Source organism: Taeniopygia guttata, chromosome 10, assembly GCF_048771995.1.
Source record: "Taeniopygia guttata chromosome 10, bTaeGut7.mat, whole genome shotgun sequence".
Lineage (NCBI taxonomy): Eukaryota > Metazoa > Chordata > Aves > Passeriformes > Estrildidae > Taeniopygia > Taeniopygia guttata.
Genome location: NC_133035.1, coordinates 1685970 through 1706236, shown reverse-complemented (window position 1 = coordinate 1706236; position 20267 = coordinate 1685970). Strand labels below are relative to the sequence as shown.

Here is a 20267-nt window from a genome sequence, read left to right as displayed (position 1 = left end):
CCACCTGTGTCCACTTTTTGGTATCTATACTTTATGTTCTATGGGAAAGAGGATGATTGTATTGGGATTTAGTGCAACAGTTGGCTATGTGCTTTATACTGAGGCATATTGAGACAGAAATGAGGACCTTATTGTTAATGGGGTCATCACTGGCCGAATACCACCAGGATTGAAATTCTCTTCAGTTGTATTGTCCCAAGCTACTTTTCAAACCTCTGTGGATTTGCCTACCCTTGTAATTGCAGCCACTGTGGAGTGCATCCACAGCTGAGTGTGGATACATCTAAGAGCTGGTGAAAGATTGCCCTGGACCATTCCAAGTGCCTCTACAATCAGCTAGTGGTCTCTCTCATTAATTTTCTCCCACAGAGGCAATATATCAGACAAGAGCCATTGATTAGTCCCCAGTGCTAATAAAGAGGATCGCAATGGGTGCTCTAATTTGCTTAAATCACTTGTTGTTGCACGTAGTTTATTTAGGAACACTTCAACATCTATACAATTTAGGACTCCCAATCCTGTCCCTGTAATACCGGTGGCATCCCTCCCTGTTTGCTTTGAAGGGGGATGAGCAGGGAAAGGGTAATCACTCCTGGGTCAACACTTCACAAGTGATGTTAATTGTATACTATTACTTCTTAAACTATTATCTGTCATCACACAACAACTGGTATTATCAAGGCAATGAGACCTGTCCTGCTTACCTCTGCCCAGGCTAAATTATAAACCTTATCTGATGGACGCCAGAAAGCAAGAGCCTTCCTGCCAGGTGTTTCAGGAATTGGGAACCTTGTTCCTATATAATCTAGGAAAACTATCTTCCCTTTGGATTTGTTAACTTTCCACTAATTCAGATCATTCATCATTTTTATCCTTAGCTATGCTGTAGCAGTAACAGACTCAATAATACCAAGAGTAGTGAGATGTCCCATTCATTCTTAGTTGATGTGAGAGTTTTTCCAGGAGTCAGTCATTTGTCAGCTGGCTGGCTAGTTACCACCTGCTTGATGGGAGAATGGTGTATCCATCTTTCTTTTCCTAAACTTTTAACAGCAAAATAGGAACATAGTAAGACGGTATATGGCGCTTCCCACATGGGTTCCAGTTTGTATTTTCACGAGAACATGTTAATTAAAATGTCATCTCCAGGCTGTATATCATGGACCTGTATTTCCAGAGGTGTGGGCTGATACTATTGAGCATATTCTGTTATTTTCAAACCCCTCCTGCATTGTGTCAACCATTCATCAGATGAGACCAGTAGGTGTCTTAACTGGGTATTACCTTCTTTAATAAGCCCCTGTGTCAATCTTTCTTGTGGGAAAGACTTCTACCCAGCCTGGTAACTGATGTATTATCACTAACAAATGTATTCATTGCTGCTCTATCAGGCAAGGCACTTCCTTCCCTAGTTTCTGTAGTGGCCTTGGTATGTGGCTGGACATTATAGCAATTTCTCTGGGTAGCTGGGGCTGATTCCAGCACTTGTGCATTTCTTCTCCACTCGATACTTTTCCCCAGTGATGTGAAAAATCCTCATTTTTTCCATAGCTTTGCCATTGTGTGGCATACCCTGACAGCATACAGAAAGTTTTTTGGCTCGTTTCTCTTTTCTCAGTTGTTCTGTACATGTCAGAGCTGCCAGTTCACCCTGTCCTTGCTGGGAGTGTGCCGTGGCTGCACTAAGCAATTAATATCCTTTATTTCTTCACAAATAAAGGATATTTCTTCACAAATAAATAGGAACCAGTCTCTCATCTTTACAGCTGGGTGTTTGTACGTCCCACGCCTGGTGCTGCTCCTGTTTGCAGAGCCGATAACTGATGGCAGAGAAGACTTTACTGTCTGAGGAATACTTATGCAAACAAGCACAATGGCTTAATAGGGAACACCCAGAGAAATCTCCAAAGAAAATGCCATAAATTCCCCTTTCCCATGGATTTATGGGGAGATTATTCACAGATATTTATGGTTTCCCAGGTGTGTTGTTGTGACTCCTTTGAGCAGATTTGCATGGCGTGCTCCAGGAGCTGATGAGAGGGGAACACTGATGGGGCAGCCCAGTGCTCATACCAGGATGGTAATGATGGAAATGGCTCCTTAATCCCTTAGTGAATTCCTCTGTGTGCAGTAGCTGTAGCTCTGCCAGCACCAGCTGAGCACCTGGAGAGGTTGGCAAGTGGGGCTGGGTGGATTTAGGTGGCCCTGATCAATTTAGATGGTCCTGCTGCAATGCAAGGATAGGTGACCTGCCACAGCCCTGTCTGAACGTGCTGTCCCATCCACCCCTTCATGGCTGGGCCACACCAACACTCCCCTGCTGCTGTCCACAGCCAACCCATTGAACCACATCTCTTTTTCTCATCCTTTCCAGGTTCCTTGCCTCATCAGCAGGTCCTTGTAGGATTTCAGCTCTGGTAAGTGCAGTTGTGTTTTCTCCTCCCTGAGCCTGTTGCAAAAGTGTTGCATGGGGTTGGAAGGGCACTGGGGCTGGGCACCACCACTGCTCCCCAGGCAGGGGGAAGAGCCTGAGTGTGCCCCCGTTAAGGAGCCAGTTCCTGCTGCTCTTCACCCCAGAATTATTTCCCCTGTCTGTGAAAATGCTCTGAGATATGTCTGTCAGTGCCCTTCCATAGTCCGTGAAGGGACTTTAATCCTTCCTGGGTAATCTTTGTTGGATGGGAACTGAAACCCTTGGTGATTGGCATGATGATTGTAATAAAAACTGGGGGGTATTTCCACTGGGTGTGACTCAGGGGACCTTTGGAACAATAAGAAGGTGAACTGATGGGTGGAGGGAGAGCACAACTTGCCTGGGGACCTTTGCACAGAAGCCAGGCTTAGAGGAGCATTGAGGACCTGGAAGAAATGTGAATGTCAGAAGCTGCAGTCCTGGCTGCAAGCTATTGTTGTCACCTGTAACCTTTCCAGGGATGTGCTCCTCTCAGGCCACCCTCTCTGCTACCAGCCACCCAGCTCACTCTCCTGAGGGACTAGTGGGTAGAAGGATAACATTTCTGGGCTTTCTCAGGCTCAAGTCCCTGTGCTATTCAGTGTTTGATGATCTAACACTTCCAAAGTCCCCATGGGTTTTCTAACCTTACCTTTAACCCAGTAGAAAGGGTCCTGGTTCTGTGCTGAGCTAAATTAGCAGGGGTGTCTTGCAATCAGCACCGCTACCATGTATTGTGTCATCTTAACCTTTGTCCTCTTGATGTGTTTTTTTAAAAAAAGTATGCATTTATCCAAAAAAGCAGCCTCTTTGTTTGATGCTATCTGTTGGTTTGACAATTAAATCCCGTGGAAGGCATTGACATCAGCCATGTGCTCAAGGATTTGCCACTGATGTCCCAGGTTGCATGGCCTCATTGAACTTGAAGGGTTTTCTTTTCTTTAGCTGCAAATGGCTCACTATTTGAGGCCTACAATTATTGAAGGGAGGATTGTTATGGCGATCTCAGAGTTTTGGGGTGCTCCTGGCAGGACCTTGCTCTGAGACAGAGCTGTTCTACAGCGGGGACAACGCTGTCTGGGGCACATGTAACCATGGCAGGGGGCAATGAAGGTCGTGGATCCTGGTGCCTGGGGACCTGCCCTGATGTCCTCTCCTTGTGCATCCATCTCACCCCAGGGCATCGGGCACGGTGTGAGCTCACCCCAAAAGCCATTCCTCACTCCTAAAGTGTGCAGAGACTCCTCATCCATGATGCTTTGCTCGTGACCTTGGCAGCCTCAGTGGGGAGCAGCTCAGGCCCTTGGGAGAGCTGTGCTGTGTTGAGGAAGCAGCACTGCCAGACTCCAGCATGGGGAGAAACTTCAGCCAATAGGTTGATGAAGCAATCAAGAGATTTTTCTGTGTCAGGGCTGTGTTACGTTGGAAGTGAACATTCAGCTCTGTCTTCCCAGACAATTCCTGCAGGAACAGCTCTGGCCACACTCCTCCAGCAGCAAAAAGCAAGTGTCTGTAGCTGCAGAGTGGGGACAGGCAAGACAGGACCCATTGGTCCTCCAAAAAGGGGAGAAAGTGGAAAATGGCTTGGAGGAGGAGGCAGTGGGGGAGAACTGGCCATGGTGGTAGAACTGCCTCTCCTGACACAAGGTAATCAGCTCATGGCTTCTTCTCCCCAGTGCTCTTATACACCTCCCACTGCACATCTCTCCCCAGACGTGGCCATGTGTGTTAGCAGAGATAAAAGCTCTCTTCCCACACGGGCTCTTCTTCCACAGCATGCTTAAACATGAGCCAGTGTGGCAAACAGCCTCCCTGAGAGAAGCCCTGGGTTTGGCTCCTCACTCTCCCTCCCTGCCTCCTGCCTCCTGCCCCGGCTCCCGCTCTGTCTCGCACCCCGGGGCTCCCCCACGCCCCTGCAGCCTGCGCAGCCACCACGTGCCACTGATAAACGAGCTTCATCTGCACCCAAAATTAATCACATTGTCATGCTGGCAGAGGATGAGGCAGCTGTGCCGAAATGCCTGAATCCCTGGCTAATTTATCACAGGGCTGGATGCAGAGCTGCTCCGCAGCTCCTGCCGCATGGGGACATGCTCCGGAGAGGGAGATGGGGACCAGGAGCTGTGAGGCCTGGGAGTGAATGCTCAGGAAGACACATTCTCCTCCTCCCCTGAGCTCAGCCACTGATTTTCAACCAGGAGAACCTGGTGGGAGATTGCCAGTGCCCAGGAGGGCCGATGCTGCTGGCAACAGCCCAGCTCCTCTGAGCCGCCTCGGACCTGGAAGCTGATGTGTCCTCCTGCACTGGAGCATGTCGGGAACCTGGAGCAGAAGACTAATGAAGGAAATGAATATGAGGGAATTATTCCAGGATTTCCAAAGCTATGGTCTTTGTGGATGGTGGAAGCAGGAGGCAGCCAGCCAGGCTGATGTGTCTTGTTTGCTTCATTGCTCCAGTTTTGCTCATCAGAAGCAAAGTGTTCACTGGCTGTGCCTGTGGTGCCTGTGACGGGCTGGGGTCAGCATGGAGAACAAGCTCCAGGGCCAAGGGCTTCCAGCTGGGCCAGTATGGATATTCTCAGTTCGAGAGAAAAGGAGAGGGATTCTGCCAGGCTGAGCCTGGGAAAACGCTACTTGTTAATAAAGTTCAGTTCTCTTCTCGCCTTCTGACTTGGAGTCTCCTCTATCCCCATCCTGCCTCAACAGCGACAGGCCAGTTCCTGGTACAGGATGTCCAGGATGGGGGCCAGCTGTGATGTTCATTCCTGGTGTTGTGCATCTTTCTGGGATCCACGTCATCCTGCTTGCCAGCTGCTCCTGTCCACTTCAGTGTGGGTTTGCTGGGCAAAATCTCTTCTTCTAAGTCCATCCCTAGGACAGACATGGGTTTCTCCAATACATTCACTCATGCTTGTCTTGTGGTAATTAATTACCAATTCCAGACCAGACTCAGCTCTGGAGTGCTCCTTAACTAATTGGATGCCTTCCAGCAAATCCCAGCAATCCCTGCACGATGGGAAAGTCATGCATTCCTTGTCTGCTTCCTCATTGCTTTGTCCCCCATAGTAGATGGGAGCACCTTGGAAGAGATCCACTGGGGCTGCTCCTGGAGCTAGCAGGGGGCTGCTGACAGCACAGCAGGTGCTTCCCTGGGGGTGCAATAATGGCCAGCAAAGCAAAGCAATACATGGATGCCCTATAAAGTGACTGCTGGCATCCTTTGTCGTGCTCCCAGCTGCTGGAAGAGGTGGGAAACCTGCTCTGCCCACTGCCCTCTTGGGGTTTCACACCAGCTCCCTTTGCAGCTGTTGTCAGATGTGGGCTTTTTCCTCAGCCTGGCAGAAATGCTGGAAAACTCTTGTCCTATGCAGTCTGAAGCTCTGTGTTGCTCACGTTTTGCTGTCATGGGGAGAACTGGTCCCATGTTTTTAGAGAAAAGAGGCTTTTATCAATAAAATTGAGCTTCTGGTGCTACCAGCAGCTTGCCCAGACAAAACGGTAAATGGCTTTTGTTAAAACTTTAAATCTTAACTTACAAGGACATGGACCCTCTTAGATCAGCCATAAGCTGGTGTGCAGATAAACTGGTGTTTTAGGGAGGGAGAAGGGGTGTTTTGGTCTCCTGTGTCTGTGAGGACCCTGTGGGGTCTCTGGCCACTGGGCACCAGCCAGTCATGGGCTGAGCATCTCTGAGCTTCGTCCTCAGACCCTGCAGCCTGCTGTGCTGATGCAGGAGCTCTCCTCCCTCCTCACCTGCATGCTTCAGAGGGGATTTTGGGGCTTCAGAGTGGATTTTGGGGCTTCAGGGTGGATTTTGGGGCTGGGCTGTGCTTGTGACTCTGTTTCCAAACTCTTTGGAGAGGCAGATGTGTGCATGCCTGTGAGCAGGAGACATGTCTGACCTGATGTTCATCCTTATTTCAACTCCCCCAGGGCCTCTGGGGGATGATGCAGCCTTCAGTCAGCACGGAGGAAGAGTTACAATTCTCTTGGCTCAGTTACGTGTTCAGAGTGAGCTGCTGCCAAGGCAAGGGCTCCCATGGGTGCCACCCCTAACCCTGGTGGCTGGGTGATGGGTCCCAGTGGTCAGCACTGCTCAGCCTTGTTGAGGCTGCCTTATTTTTTTTTTCCTATGCTCTCATTTTTTTAAGACTGCAGCTGAGGTTTTGTAGGCATCCCTTTGCCAAAACATGACTGGTTTGTGCTGCTGTTGAGTGGAGAGGCCAGGGAAGAGCTGGGAAGCAGCTGAGATGTGACATGGGGAACTGGAGATGTGTGGTTGTTGGAATCTGTGGGTATTGCTGATTCTGAGATTGTAGAAAGTCTCTGTCTGTCAGCCCCACTGCCAAAGAAGAAGCCATAATTGGTCTGTGCTGTTTCAAGGTTGTTTATTCTGTTTATCTCTAACATGTTCTGCTGCCCTGCCGCAGCTCTGTCCTGCAGGGCAGCGTGTGGGGCTCTGCCCTCAGTGGGATGGTACAAACATTAAATACCACAAACTACCTGTGCTGGATTTACAATAACGTGCCAATATCTGTCACCTACGTTGGACAGTGTGTCCCCAGCCTGAACCAACAGAAAAATGCCAACACCACAGTGAAACATGGAGGGCATGAAGAAGGAGAAAAAGGACAAGGCACACCCAATTTTCTCCATCTTGTCCCCTTTGGACCCCTAATCTAGAATCCTAAAATTCTACTTTTGCACCCCTGCCACACTTAATTATTACTTATATCAAAAACTCAGAGCTTGTAATTCATCCTGTAAGATTGAAAACTCTTTTCCATGGACAGAGATCACAGACAGTGTCTCTGGGAGCTCTGTCCAGGGGGGTTCCTGACCCCTGCCAGGGTCCCAAACCTGCCAGGGCAGCCAGAGGGATGACCTGGAGTCCCACATGTGGTGACACCAGAGCAAGGATTGGTCACACGCCTAGGAAATTACAGCTGGAGTTTCCAGAGAGTGTGTTGAGAGGGTGGAAGTCAGAGCTCCTGGGGAGCCTGGAGCAGAGGACATCGATGCTGGGAGGCTCCAAGGGATGCCTTTGTGTGGGCTGTGTGAGGAGGAGTGCTGAGGGTCAGCCCAGGTCTCACAGAGTTGGCTGGGACAGGGCAGGACCTCCTGCCAGAGTCAGGCCTGGGCAGCCACTGCTGGCTCTGCTCAGCATTTTCCATCCCCTGGGCTGGCAGGGAGCCCAAACACCACCCCAGGATGGCAGAGAGAGGAATCCCCAGGAGCACATGGGATGCTCCAAGGATGCTGAGCCACCTCGGCAGAGGGAAGCACTTGTCTGCTCAAAGAAAAGGCTTTTCCAGACTCTGTTAGAGCCTGGGGAAAGCCTGTTGTGGCTATTTTGAAGCACTTTGCAGTTGGAGGTGCCAAGTCTTTAGGACTCAGAGCACAGTTTCTGAAAGGACCTGTTCCCTAGAAATCCGAAGTAACTGACTCTGCAGATCCCTGTGTACCAGCAGGCAGGGCAACACTCAAGGACTTGTCATGGCAGGACTGACACCAGCCTGCTTTTTCCTAGGTGCAAATAACTGTGCCACAAATTACATCAGACTTTGCTATCAATTAACAACTGCTCCTTTGATCTTTTGTCAGTGTGAAGGAACTGGACGAGTTTCTTTGGGTCTAGTCCATCCCCAAGGCAGTAAATGGGCCATCTCCTGTCCCTATGTCTCTTGTAGAATCTATATGGATGTAATAGATCTAGTGGCATCTTGCACTTTCCTCTGTCGAGGCACAAATAATGGTATTTCACCCTGGCACCTAGTGGTGCAAAACCCCTGCACCCACATTTTGGAGAGGGCTGTGTTGCCTTGATTCTTAAGTTTTTTTAAAGCCTTCTGAGTTTATATTTTGTTAGAAAACTTTCCTACACAATTTTTGTAAATAACATATTGTTTTGCATTCTTTCATAGAGGCAGAGAAACTTGATGTATTAGTAGTTTGTCCAATGTCTTTGGAGAGGTGGCCCATTCACTCTCCAGTCTACTGTCACCTTTGGAAAAGTATAAAAGTTAGAGTCAGAAAATAAACTTTCTCTTTTGCCTTGCAAAATAGCAAGTGGCTCACATTGTGCTTTCTCGTGTCCTACAGCTGTCACCCTGATTCTTGAGTTTTCTAAAGCCTTCTGAGTTTACATTCTATTGGGAAACTTTCCCACACAGTTTCTGTAAATAACGTGTTGTTTTGCATTCCTCCATGGGGGTGGAGAGACTTGATGTACTAGTGCTTTGTCCAATGTCTTCGGAGAGGTGACCCATTCACTCTCCAATCCACTGTCACCTTTGGAGAAGTATAAAAGTTGAAGTCAGAAAATAAACGCGCTCTTTTTTGCCTTGCAAAGTAGCAGGTAGCTCGCGTTGTGCATTCTCGTGTCCTATAGCGACACTACAGCGAGCAGGCTGTGCTGTGAATCCCCACCTGTGCTCCTCTGAGTTCAGCCTTTAGGGGCTGAGCATGGTTTGAGAGGGGTTGGGCATGGTTTGTGTGGGGGTTTGGAATGGTTTGTGTTTCCTTGAACCACTGCACTTTTGGACAGAGCTGGAAGCACCAGCCTTCCCAGCACACCCCAAAGCCAGCTCCAGGGGGCTGAAATAACCTGGTGTGACTCTGCAGAGCCTGATTTCTAGTCCCTGTCATTAAACACCCAGTTGCTGAGATCTTTTATTTGTATTCAAATTGAGACTTGGCAGGCTTAGGTAGCAGGGAGCTCATCTCAGTGACCAGAAAGATCTGTTGAGCTCTTGAAGCGAACTCATCATACCTCAGGCAGGATGGGCAGGGATCTGAGCACGCCAGAGATGCTTTCATGGGCTGAGCTGGTGAGACTGGGCAGGAAACCCTGCTGTGTTATGCTGGTATCCAGCCCATGGGAGCTTCCTTAAAGACAGGGTCTCCAGATAAGAAAATAAGTACCCAGAGCCCCCTAAGGCACATAGGGGCTACATTTTGCTCTGAGGTCTTGAAGGGAGAAGAGGGCTCAGCATCTGGAGGTTTTTCAGGCAGTGCCTGAGCTGAGCCTAAGGATAACCACATCATCACACTGGAGCTGGCAGGAGAAGATGGCTGCTCCCCTAAATTCCAGATTTGTCCATCTCTAGCGAAAATGCACTGAGAAATAAATGTCACTTACAAAATTTATGAGAGAGCTGCTTTGCTAGTCTCCTTTTTTAAGGTTATACTAAAAATTAAACCCCATTTCGCCCCAAGGGGGAGCGGCAGGCTGTCACCGTAACAAATGTCCCGGTGTGTCACGGAGCAGCACACACGTGTGCACACACACAGCCTTCGAGAGGCAGGGCGGCGCAAGCCGAGCCGCTCACGCGGCTGCTTAGCTGGGGAAAATCGGTATTTTTATACTTACCCTTTATATGGCGCTTTCCTGGCCGCGTAAAAAAAGAAAAAATAAATAAAAACAAACAAAAAAGGAAAAGCATCGGAGAGTCACACAAGCTCAAAACCGAGTTCCCGCTATGAAACCTGGCGTGACTCCTTTACGCAGCGGGAGCCCGGGCTCCGGCAGATGGGCGGGATGGGATCCCGAGCCCCGTGGCGTAGGCACTCGCAGAATGTGATTTTCTCAGGTTAAGCAGCGATCAGAGTGGCTTGGGGGACTGATTTCCCTCCTTTTGGTTTGTGAGGAGGGCAGCGGGCGGGCGGTGCAGGGGAAGGATGCTGTGCTTCTGTCCCAACAGCCACAGGGCCCAGAGGGAGGGGACGAGGCTGGCAGTGCCACGCAGTGCGGTGCCACCGAGCGCAAGGCTGCCAGCAAGGAGTCCTGGGTGTGCTGTGTGCTGGGGAAGGCAGATGCCCTGCTTGCGGGATGCTGCCTGCAAACAGAGACCTACAAACAGCTCCTCTGTGCTGTCACAACCCCGGCCGCTTTTGGAAGCCTCCTTCTCAGATCTCACAGTCGAGAACCAGAAGATACATTTTTATTTGGTCTTACAAGTAGGTCTTGAGACGTCTCTAAGTGGGTGCTGCATAGTCGGCGTAGCAGTAAAACCCTGCCATGCGCCACACAAAGCCCTTCACAGCAGCCAGCCCCAGGCTTTGCCCTGCTGCCTCTACTCTGTGCTCTCCTTTTGCTCCACGTCCCTGGTCAGCTCTCCTGGGGGCACTCAGAGCAGGCTGACACGAGTTCCGACCCCTGCCCAGCAAAATTTGATGCAGGAGATGCTTCTAGACTTTCTGTGGTGGGTCCCAGATGTCTTTTTAGTCACCTGAAATGTGTCAGTCTTTGTTAAACCAAAGAAGAAAAGTGTGCTCAATGATTTTTTTCCCCTGAATATTTTAATTCTTCCATCCAGAAAACCTGATTCTCCCATGGAAATTGTGTTTCCTGTTTGAAAAACAGGTTGTTAACACGCCACTCAGCACTGCAGAAGGCTCCTTTTCCAGGGGCTAATACTTGAAGATTGACTGATTTCAATATCTAGCACGCTACATCCTCTGATTCAGCCTTTTCCTTGCATCATCAGGGCTTTTGTGCTTTTCCTTTCTCCGATGTGGATCCTCTGGTGCCTTGCAAGACCCAGGCTCCTGCTGCAGCCTGGCTCAGCTGAGCTGAGCAAGACCTCTCCACTCTGTCTGCCTGGCTATTTCCATGAAACCTCCAGGAATTTAATAACTTCGAGATTTTCAGCTGTCACTCACAAGCTGTTGAATTTGACTGCTGAGTCGGAGAGTAATTAGGGTAGACAGACAACACGTGGAGCATGTGATGGCACGAGACTTGTTTTCTTAAGGAAACCACGCCAAAAGAAAAAAAAGAAAAAATATCTAAAAATACCTATTTTCAAATTTTTTGCCTTGTCCTACCTGCAGATAGCTCTTGACTGGCAGTAAGGGAACGTGGGCTGCCTGAGGGTGGTGACACCCAGCACTGGGTGCTGTGTGGGCAGGATGGGTGCCCTTGTCCCTGCAGTCCTTGGGGACACCGGGCTGAGAACTCAGCATGGTGACTTTGGTCCCTTTGGGATGACACCAGGTGTGAATGAAGGACATGACACGAGCATCTCCAGCAGTGCTGTGCTATTTCAGGGCAAACCCATCAACTCAGAGCCATCTCTTACAAATAAAGGAGGTTTTAATTAAAACCACAAATTGTTAACAGACAAATACGCTGCACATTTGGCCAAATAGCAGAGCATTCTTGAAAGTACCTGTTAAAATACTGAATGGTGCTGCCATTAAGGGATTTTGGCTGGTTGGCCAAGGGTCTGTGTCCTGCTGCAGGACACTGGAGGAGTGCAGGGCGTGCAGGATGTCTTGGCTGAAGCAGCCAGCATCAGATTTGGAGGTGATGCCTGATTGCTTTGTGTGCCCATCTTGCCCTTTGGAAAGGGGATTTCAGCATTGGGAGCAAAGGGCGGGCAGGGTTGTGCCAAGGGAGCTACTGAGCCTCTGACTGTGTAGGGAGGAATGGAAGATGCTGCCCAAGGCTTGTAGTGGAGCCTCATGCTGCAGGCAGAGACAGGCAGGAGGAGGATGAGGGCTGATGCTGAAGGCTGCGGTTCCTGGTCGAATCACTGCCCTCCAGGGGCCAGCTTTGTCTCTAGGATGCTCAGAGAAACCCAGACCCACACAGCTGCCTGCCCATGCCAGCTTTCATTCCCTTTACCCGCTCCTCTCTCTCAGTGCTGGCGGGCAGCCCAGTGCCAGGCTTTTTATGGTTTTCTTTTTGTCTTTTTCAATGAGAATAAATCTTTTATCTGTTGACTGTGAGACTGTGCTGCAAACAGAGCCGTACAGATCTTGTGGGTTTTTATAGCCACCTCCATCTTCCAGGTTGATGGTTTGCAGCTTGGTCAGTGCCTGGAGTCGGCACTGCTGGCTCGGGTGGAGATTAACCCCAGCTGCTCCGTGCTGGAGACTGAGATGCACGGATGGAGACCTGTCCTGCCACCCCCATTGTGTTGTCTCTGCGTGCCTTGTACTGAGTGTAAGAGGAAAGGAGAAGCATGTGGCTGGAAAGAGGCAGACATACAGCAAGGAAAACCAGCTCATTTTGCTTAATTATGACTGACTGTGACAGCCCGCATCTTTAGTTTGAAAAGTATCTGTGAGGTATGGGCTGCTTCTCTCAAACAGGATAATTATGTTAATTAAAATGCTTTCTTTATGGCAGTTCTGATTAATAAAAACAGTTCCAGTGCTCTCTTTAAACACGCTAACCTTCTGTTGTGCAGGAAAACTGGCTTTTCTCAGCAATTTATGACTTTTAAAACAGATTAGAGTGGGACAGCCTGCTGCTTTCACACAGTAACGCTTCCTCCCCGGGGGAGAGCAAGGCAGCCCACCAGCACAGTGCCCTGCTCGTGGGGAACAGACGGAGCAGAGCACTCGGGCAGCGCCGCCGGAGCAGGCAGCAACATGTGCCCGTGTGGGAGCGAGGGATGGGAGGCGTCAGAGAGCTCTGCCAGAGTGCTAGGGAATAAAAATACCACTTATTTCTCTAATTGCTGTTTATTTCCTCTGCAAAGTATTGCGATAATTAACAAGCTCCCAATTAAGAAAAAATTGTGTGTAGAAGAAAAGCAGGTATGGGTGCCAAGAGAGCTGGGTTTGTGCCAGAGCGTGGTGAGGGGCAGTGGTGGTGGTGGTGGTCCCTCTTGCTGACCACACGTGGGACGGGGCCCTGTGGGGACTCCAGCACTCTGGAGGATGTGGTGATTTCCCAGTTCCTCACTGGAGACCTTTCCCAAGATGATGGTTGTACTTCCAGAGGTTTGAAAGCTTAGGAGCTCATCTGACCACTGGTGTGGTTGCTTCATGTTTGGCTGGTTCTTCAAGGGATTTCCTGCACATGGAGGTTCAAGGCCCTTGAGCAAAGTGGGTTTGGAGAGGGGCTGAGCATCCAGCACCCTCTTGAAGAGCAGTGACAAATTGGGAGGGCTTGGTATCTCTGTAGATAGCTCTGAAATATAATCAAAAGGCAGCCCACTGTTCATTAGGAGGCATCACTTGGTGTTCATAAGGAGGCTGGGTTTGCCACGCACTTGTCCACAAATGCCAGTCCCCGGTCAGATGCATGTTCCCCCTGTGGCAAGGAGGTTTTGTGTCCTCCCCACCCTCCCTTTTCCTTTTTCTACATCTTTTCCCTGGCTTGCCACCCCTGCTGGCAGCTGGTGCCTTAGGCTGGGCCAGATGCTGGAGCAACACATGAAGCAGTTCTTAGCTCCCACTTCCCAGGCCCAGCAAAGGACTCTTACACAGGAGTAGTGACTTACCTTGGGTCCCTTCCCTTCCTCTATACCCAGGAAGGGACCAGCACCTCCAGCAGCCCATCCTCAGGTTTGGGAGTGCTGCTGAGCCCTCTGCTTTGGCAGGTGCTTTGGGAAGGGTGACACCATCCTTCTTGAAGGATGCCTTGCTGGTCAGAGGAGTTTGGGTCTGTTCTGCCCTGCTGCTCTAGGAGAGAAGGAAAGGGAGTGCTTGTCCCTGACTGTGAAATGCTGCATGTGACCAGCAGCTCTTGCCTAAAGAATCAGTTTGCCATTGAGCTGTGACTCCTGATGTAGAGCTGGTTGACTTGACTGGGTTTGCTCGACCTGGTGAACTGTTGGCAGGCAGCCCCACTCCCCCTCTCTTGCCATGTTTGAGGTATTTTGAGAAGGATTGGTGTGGGAGATGGGGAGTAAAACCCCTAGAGCTATGGAATATGGAGTAGGCCAGGGGAGGGTGCAGTGAGGTTCCTGCACACATCCAGCAAGGCAGCTTTGCCCTTTGGTGTTTGCAACCTGCAGATCTTGGTGAGCAGTGCAGTCATTCAGAGAAGCTATCCAGAGCTTCCCTGTAGGTTATCCCCCCAGCTAGGCGGTGCAGCCACCCCAGCATGGCTTCAGTCCCCTGCCACAGCCCTTTCCTTGCCCTGCAGGCTCAGCTGGGGCTGGCTCCGCTCCCCTCCTCTCCTCGCTGCCCCGTTTACCTCTGCTATATTTACATGTCTATTTTATGATTTCAATTTTTAATGCTTCTGCTCTTTGAAGATGCTTAATGCTTTGGAGTGGAACATTTTCTTCTGAGTCCTGAGTGCCAACTGAGGACAGACCAATAAATCAACTAATAACTGGAACCTCATTTTCTGCTCCCATGGCTGTGAGTTAACCCTTCTTGTGCCTCCAAGGCTCTCCTGGTGCTTTCCATCTCCCTGGGCAGGAGAGCTGCCTATGCCAACTATGAACATCCTTTTGTTGGGCAATGTCAGGCCTTTGGGATTCCCATGCTGGGCTGTATCTTAAGTGTGGTTCCTGGGTATATTCTAAGTCATGGTCTCCAGCTGCTGCTTTCTTTCCCTTTCTGTCACTACTGATCCCAACTCCTCATTGGGTCAGCAGAGATTAGGAAGGCAGCCTGTAGAGAGTGGGGAGCATGGTGGGTGGGTCTGGCAAGTCACCCAGTGAGACCCAGGCTGTTCCAAAGCTCCTCAGGATGGGACAGCCCAGTGCCATCTTTGTGGCTTTGTGATGCCACAAATCCCAGGACCTCTAAGCCACTTCCTTGCTGCTTGCACAGAGAACTTTTGCTCTGCCGACAACTTGTGGCAGAACTGGAGGAACACCTCAGGAAGGCATCCCGGGTCCCTTTCACTGGCAGCTGGAGCTGATGGATCCCCAGTGCAGGAGAACATGCTCTGCACTACAAGTCTAACAGAAAGTGGCAGATCTCAGGTAAATCTTCTTTCCAGCTATTCAGCCTAGCCCCCAAGGGCTGAGGACTTTCCACATTGCTGCCTTCATTAGTCTGACTCTATTTCCTGTTCTCATTCATCTCAATAACATCTAATCCTTTAAAGAAGCACCTGCTTTTACCTGTGTCTCAGTTTGAAATGACAGGTGTCTGCTAAGGAAAGCAGGAGCCTCTCTTGAAATGGAAAATGTAAACCCCTTTCATCCAAATTATTATAAGTTTGAAATTAAGGGACTCTCAGGCAAAGATATGGGAATAGGAATAACAGTTCTTTTATTAGAAAAAATAAAAATGCAGTAATATAAAACAAGACTGACAGAATCAGAACATGCCCTGGCAGCCTGTGTGTCAGGGAGGTGGCAGCAGCCCCATCCCATGGGGGCTCAGCCCTCCTGCAGTGCCAGCTGTGCTTCTGCTGGAGCAGGATCCTGCACAAGGGGGAGTTTTCCTCTGGAGCTCCAGGGCTGGGGGAGATGGGCCTGGGCTCCTCTGGGAATGCAGGGGGAAGAAAGCTGCTCCTCTGGGAATGCAGTGGGGCACAAAGCTGCTCCTCTGGGAATGCAGTGGGAAGAAAGCTGCTCCTCTGGGAATGCAGTGGGAAGAAAGCTGCTCCTCTGGGAATGCAGGGGGCAAAGGCTGCTGTGGTGTCCCAAAAGTCAGATTGTATCCAGGTAGGAATGCTTGGTTCTTCCCCCTCGGCAGAGCATCTCCCAGTGGGATGATGGAATTTTATCAGGTGCAGGGACACTCACTGACCCACTAACATAAGAAAATAATTAATAGCCCATGAACAGAAGAGATCTCCTGGAGGAGACTGATTGTGGAAGAGATAAAGAAAAACTACCCAATGAACAGAAGATAAGTGCTCCAGCTCTATCAGATGGCAATAGGATGCACACCCCAGCCACATCTTGCATTTCCAACCTAAGACAACCTGATTCTGCAGTGAGATTTTCAGGATCCTTGCAGGGCACCTGTGTTTTCCCTCTGCATGTCCACACCTGCAGGCTTGAGGATTCAGGTGCCAGCCCTGCTCTCAAGACACCTTCCCTGAGACAGGCTGCTGGCCTTGCCTTCCTCTAACACTTTATTGCCTGTTGAATTATGAAAGCACTGCTTGGATCACCTGGCAGATGGCCACAGCGCTGCCTCTCAGCTGCTCTTTAACTTCTGACTCCCAGGTGTCACATGCATTAGCCTTGTCTGCTCTGCATCTGGAGCCAGGCTGTGCCTGTGGTCTGTGCCAACATGGGGTGCCAGGGCCCTGGGGAAGTCCTGGCCTTGCAGAAAGCAGCTATCCCTGGGCTCTGCTCCCCTCAGGGGGCTCTGGTCTGTACTGCTGTACAGTGGGCAGGGCTGCAGGCAGAGCAGGCAGGGGGGTCCCTTGGGCCAGCAGCACGTGGGGCTGGACACTCCAATGTCCCGTGGTGAGCCCTGCCTGGCAGGACAGCTTGGCATCTCCATGTCCTGGGCCCTGGGTGCTCGAGGCCCTCTGCTCTCTCCACACCCTGGCACCAGCTGGGTGCCCTTGGCACTGCTGATCCAGAGTGGAAATAGGCTTCACAGGGCTCCATGGCTGCCTAATGAAGTGCTGGACCTTCATTAAATGCTCTGTGAGCCAGGCACCTCTCCTGGTAGCCTCCCTCTGCCACAGAAGCACCGGGCTGCTGAGCAGTAAACCAAGGCCATCCCCCACCTCTGTTTTTTGTCTCCAATCATGTGGGTTTGTTCCTGGGGGCTGGAGCCCCACAAATACATCTGCAGGAGCTGGGGCTGCACTGCAGGTGCCCAGTGACAACCAGGAGTGGGCTCAGCCGGGGTTTATTCCCTCTTTTGCTGTCAGAAGTGATGTGTCCCTAGGGAGCTCTCACAGTCCTTGTCTTGGCACAACCAAGCCCCCAGCCAGCGTGGTTTTGGCAAGCCAGGAGTGCCCAGGGCTGGTTGGCAGAGCTGCTCTGGTACAGAGCTGATGGCTCAGACTGCCCAGTGCCATCTCCTTCGTTCCCAGTGGGTTCTGGTGGAGGCTGGGGCTTCTTCCAGCCTAGTGCTCGGCTGTTTTCTGATGGCCTGCCTTGTGTGTATCCATAATTACATTGTGGTGACACAGCTACAGTTTCCAAACCCATACACAAATGCTTAATAACCCATGGGAATGCTTTCCCATTCGTTAAGGGGCGCAGGCTGGGTCCATTTTCCCTGGTCCTGCACAAGCCAAGCGTGGGGCAGCATCTCAAGGCTGGTCCCCTGTCTGCTGGGGACCTGCCCTGGAGTGACACCACCTCTTTCCCCTGCATCATCCATCAGACACTCTGGAAATGGAGGCAGAGAGTAGCAGGGGTAAAATTTTCCATTGGAAAATGTATTTTTTATCAAACTACATTATCAGAATCGGCATGTAGCCATGGAGCCAACATTCAGGTGGGAGAATATTGAAGCAAATAATTCTAGCTTCTGACTGTTGACAGTGTCCAGGAAATTCAAATGTGTCTCTTTGATTTGATGTGTTTTGACTTTTATGTTTTAATTTAATATCCAGGTTGTATTTAACATTTTATTATGGTTCGTGCTTGAGAAATTAAATACTTTTTCCCCTTACTGCGGCAAAATTCCTGAATATTTCCCAGTGAAATTCCAGGGCTTGGGTTTTTCCTGACTCCTGTCCTGCAGGTGATTTTGATTCACTGAGTTCAGTGCAAGACAAATCTTTTCATTTAGAAACCTTGCACAAATCAGAGATTGTTTTCTATTAGGCATTTTCTGAAAATTCATGGCTTTCTGGTTACACATGCCTTGGCAATACCCTGGAGCAGGTTTGGGGATCTGGGGAAGCACTATATGTCCTTGTCTGGTATTTGGAGGTGCTGCTGAGGCAATGTAGAGGTAGATTTATTTATGGTTTTGACCAGACCACCAAGGGATGGAGGTGTCTGGGGAGCACCATGTCCTGTGCTCTTGTGGGTCTGCTGCTGGGGACGGTGCTGGGAGGTGGCAGATCCCTCTGGTGGGATGCCGTGGGGTGCATCCCTCTCCCTGCTGTGGGACAGACAGACCACTCTGCTCTGGCTGACACCATAACAGGGTGGGGGAGCACAGACTAAAGCCTCCTCTGCACCCCCAGGGACCCCTGAGGGAAGTGGAGCTGTAGGCAGAGCTCAAAGGCCAGAAGAGCCGCTGCCGGTGCCTGTTGGCTGCTTCCATGCACGTGAGCACGTGCGTGGGTGCTTGTGCATGCATGTGGGGATAAAGCCACTTTCCAGGCAGTTCTTTTAACAACCAAATGACAGCTTGTTTGCTGCTAGGATTGCAGGCCTGCCTGGCAGAGGCTCCACACTAGAACTTTGGAAGCTGCCGCCAGCCAATAGCCAAACACATTTGTACGGGATCAGTCGACAGCGTGTTCCAGCCTCCGGCTCTGGCAGGGGGGGAAATCATCTTCCTGATATATGTGTTTCAGCACCAATTATCCAAGCCTCATTTGCTCTAGACTCACAAGACCATGTCCCATGACATCTATTAATTGCATTAAAGATCTCTCATTATCCTAAATCTCCAGGATGCCAAGTTGGAGTGGCTCAGGCCCAGGTTTTCAGGAGGGCACATGTGTGTGTGAGCACACGGGATGGAGGATGCACCTCATTCAAGGCAGGCAGGGCAGGCACAGCCACAGCCACTGCAGGCAGCAGTGGCGTGTTCCTCCCAAGCCTCTGTCCCCAGTTATTCCCAGCTGGGTTGTGGCTGATCCCTGGGGCTGGATGTGACACTTGGCTCGGAGCAGCCTGGCAGAGCCTTTCCGGTGGTCCCTGAGGAGTCGGTTCCATGAGGGAAGGATGCTGCCAGCACTCCGCACCACACGCCGCCAAGCACGAGCCCACTGCCCCTTCTTTGCCAAATACTTATTGTTCCTGCTTTGAACTTCTGCAGAACGAGGTTTGCCAAGGATCCAACATGAATCATTAATTAATTCCTGGAGGGCTTTTTTAAAAAACATTGTTTATTTGTTTGTTTTGAGGTTTTTTTGGTTTTGTTTTTTTGGTGTGTGTTGTTTTGCTTTCATAATTGAAAGCAGGGAGAGGAAGGCAGTGTAGGTGCAGGATAGCAGAGGTGCAGTCAGAATCATTTCTCCATCCATGGTCAGGAGGGGGCCATGGGTGCCGTGCTTCCCTTGCTCCTTGGGCTGGGCTGTGGTTGCTGCTGGGGCTATGGGCACGCAGATTCCTGCCCCCCAGCTCTCATCCTGACTGCCAGGCTCTGTGTGGGCAAACATACCCTCCTCTAGCTGGGAGCATCCCTCTCCCCTTGTCACCCTCCTCCTTCATCCTGTGTCGTGGTTGGGTCTCCTCTGGTATTCACAGTTCTGGGGGTGCCCTTTGCCAAGAGCCTTGTTGGATGCAGGGACTCTGAGTTTCAGTATGGAATTGCACTGCTTCCTTGGAAATGTCATTCCTTGCTGAGGCCTCTGGAGGGGCTGGTGGAGGCAGAAAGCTCATTGGGGCACCAAAGAAAGGCTTGGAAAGGAAAAGGTAAAAGTGAAAAGGACAGAAAGGTTTCATTAAAAGAGAAAAATACATTTTTATTTACTGGGGCAGCCTCAGGATTGTGGAGAGCAGCGGAGGGCAGTAAGGTCTGCTTGGAGGCTGACAACCCAACTCCTTGTACACTGTGTGCTCCAGTCCCCAACCATCCCAGTTTGTTCCAGTGCCGTCTTGGACTGGGGAGCACCAGCTGGGTCGGTCTCATGGTGCTGAAGGGAGGGGTGGGCCTGATCCCAGAGCTCAGGGAGCACAGCAGGAATTTACAGGGGCAGCATTTACAGTAATGCCCAAGCCCTCGAGCTTGCATGAGCTCTTGCCATTTCCACCTTCTTTCTGGTGTAATAACTTGTTCCTTATTGACATTTTTATTCCGAACACAGGGAAAATGCCAGAATGGTAATTGCTGTACATGTAAAGCAAGGCACCGAGCCATATCCTCCAGATCATTTCCTTCCCCCTTCCCCCAGCTTGTAAGGCCTAGGTGGAAGTGAGCAGTGGCTTGGCTGGAGGGTGGGATACAGGACCCACATGTGCCATGGAGCTGCACCAGGTGGGTGGGGATGAAGGCACTGTCCCCTCCTCTG

General features: G+C 50.5%; 1 protein-coding gene across 5 annotated transcripts in view; it reads left to right on the top strand.

Moving 5' to 3' along the window:
• The window catches only part of LINGO1 (leucine rich repeat and Ig domain containing 1), a 156017-nt gene that overhangs the window by 49634 nt on the left and 86116 nt on the right, over positions 1-20267 (top strand). For all 5 annotated transcript variants that reach the window (XM_072934179.1, XM_072934178.1, XM_030281248.4 and 2 more), the window contains one exon: positions 2375-2417. The gene's annotated coding sequence lies outside the window, so the exon portion shown is untranslated. The remainder of the gene's footprint in view (positions 1-2374; positions 2418-20267) is intronic.